The sequence below is a fragment of the Zootoca vivipara genome, chromosome 2, assembly GCF_965207765.1.
Source record: "Zootoca vivipara chromosome 2, rZooViv2.hap1.1, whole genome shotgun sequence".
Taxonomy (NCBI): Eukaryota; Metazoa; Chordata; class Lepidosauria; order Squamata; family Lacertidae; genus Zootoca; species Zootoca vivipara.
Genome location: NC_142584.1, coordinates 99,471,465 through 99,474,349, shown reverse-complemented (window position 1 = coordinate 99,474,349; position 2,885 = coordinate 99,471,465).

Sequence of the window (2,885 nt, the reverse complement as noted above, 5' to 3'; positions counted from 1 at the left end):
TTTCCCTTCTCTTCCCCCCTCCCCCCTTTTATGAAGATTACCTGCTCTAGGACCCCACAGCTACCGGTAATTCTCCCCTGGCCTCCTCGCTGGCCCAAGTAGGTATAATTTAGCCAGCTAGCCCTGGTGACTATCTAATGTTTATTGGATGGATTTTCCCCCAATTGATTCTTGAACTTGAATTTTATTGTTATTCATGCTTTTATACTGTATTTTATGCTGCTTTTATGTTGTATTACAATTAAGTGTTTAAAATTTGTTGTTAGCCGCCCTGAGCCCGGGTTTTTGAACCGGGAAGGGCGGGGCATAAATAAATTTTTATTATTACTACTATTACTTTCCTGTAATTATTTGTATATATCTGTTAATATCAGTCCATGACATCTTTTGGGGAATATAATTAATAGCAAGATGGATGAGAATGTTTTTTAAAAAATTGTGCTGTGATATTTTAAAGCAATTTCTGACTTTGTTAGTTGTGTTTAACTGCCACCTAGTGTTAAAACTAACAAATTTCTTTTCATAAGACATTAAAGCTGTAGATAAACACTTATGTCAATGAGGCAATTTCCAGTTTATAATATTTTGGAGGTCAATGCTCTTCAATCGTCCTCTATTTTTAAATAGAAGCCAATGCTCTATATTTTTAAAATCTAATGATTTGTTGTTTTTTAAATGGCTACCACATGCCCTGTAGGACAGGGACAAGGGTCCTCCTGCCTGCAGGCCTAATTAAGCCCACCAAGTAGCAGAGATAGGCCTGCCAGGTAATTTGGGGCATACCATGCCCACCATAGCTGCCAAGTTATCCCTTTTTTAAAGGGATATTCCATTATGCTGAATAGGCTTCCTCGCGAGAAAAGGGAAAACTTGGCAGCTATGATGCCCACCTTCCCTGCCTCTGAGGTCATAAATATGTCCATCAGTTATTCACCCCTGCTTTACAGTAAAGATCTAAAATATGTATCAGGCCAAACATTAGCAACCAAAATTCAGCAGCTCTTTCCCCTTTGGTGCTGACCCAGCAACACCCCACACCTGCACCAACTTTATGAGCCCATAAAGAAGGTCCTACAACCAGGTCTGATGCATAGGGCCATGCACATTGATGTTTCTGGTTAGTTCATCCTTGACCTCCTAAAGAGCAGACCTTCCCTTTTAGGCAACCTTCCAGGATTTGCCAACTGTGGCTGAAGCCAGAGACAAAAGTGGGTACAGCAAAGAAAACGAATTTTACCTTTGCACAGTATGCTAGTTTCTACACACACAGCCATCTCAATCCTCCATGCAGGCAAGCAAGAATCAAAGTTCAAGGACACACTGCAGCGCAGCAAAAACACATAAGGAATGTGCAAATCTGGTGTGGGATGTGGCCTGGAGAAGAGTTTGAGAAGATAGAAAGGTCTGGAGAGCCATATACCGCCTTGGTTCTCCATCCCTGCTAATGAAGTTCCTCCATTCATGAATGAACAGAATACATGTAAACTTTCATTTTAGTACATGTAACTAAAAAGCTAAGCCACAACTAAAAAAGGTCATGGTCTCTCAGACAGAGCAGCCACCTATAGTGACAGATCCAACTGCAGAATTTGAGCCTATTTCCCACAATGATGCTTCCAAGAGGTCATCCACCATGGATAAAAAAGTGTATGTCATCTTCAGATCCCCCCTCCATTAATCCTAACAATATTACTTCATAAGGGAGCCAGCCAAATATCAGCAGGCGGTATGCCAAAGTGCTGAGTGGCATTCCTTTCATTTCTACTTGATCAATGTGTCTTTTGTTATGGCAGTAGCTTAAACTGTGCTTTAATGAGTTATTTAAAGCTTATTTGCCATTACTGCATGAAAGCACAGTCAGGAATATTCCACCACTTTTGGCCTGGAGGCAAGAATGTCATACTGCTAAATGAGGGAAAGACATGAGAAGTCATTTCTTATTCCCCTTTATGAGCAATCACATCTCTGATAATGATAACAGATCTAACTGCAGCTAGGGATTGGTAGAGCAGCTTACAAGTCAAACCAGTAAAACAGTAGCCCAAACAGTAGCCCTGATCTGCAATGCTAGAGGTGTCCCTCTGCACAGCTCTGTCTGACTCTGTCATCGGAGGGAAAGCTCTGTGGGCAAGCTGTAGCCCAATCTGCCCACCCAAACATTGGGCAGGTGGAAGATACCACCATCACCTCCCGTGTCAGCAGTAGTCAACCTCTTCACTGCACCAGCACAGCACCACACAGTTTTCCCTCCACCCTGGCTGGCACAAGTGGAAAAGTCGTAAAAGTGGCGGTGCAAACTTTGGTCCATCATCAATCCCTGCCACTTGCTGACCAGAGTTCAGTTGACCCCTCAGCAGCATCCTTCCTATAGGGTAGTGTCAGTTGGCATGTTTAAAGTATTTAACGTGCTATAAATTGTGAACAGCAGGGGGAGAAATACCTTCCCACATCACACTGAACACAGTGGGACTTGCTCCTGACTAGACCTGCATACTGTTGCATTTGTTGCTTACTTATGAGGTTGGCAGTCTGTAAGCACAAACCTAAGTATGTCTACTCAGACATAAGTCCCAATAAGCACCTGATTAGAAGAAAATAGAGCGAGGAAAAGCAACCTCCTCCTCCTCCATCACCTCAGAGTAACCTGCCCCTCCTCCCACCTTGGTTTCCCCAACGGTTTCCTTTCCCAGAGCCGCTAACGACTTGCTCCGCCCCATTTCTTCGCCCGCTTACGACAGCGACCGCGCGCCGAACGCGGAAAGGAGAGGGCAGTTCTGTGCACTACTTGCGTAGCCACGCCCCTTTCACAGGAAGACGGCCAATCAAACGGTTTCAACCGTCGCCCTCTTTTACTGCTCCCCCTCCCGCGCTCGGTTGTTTTTTTT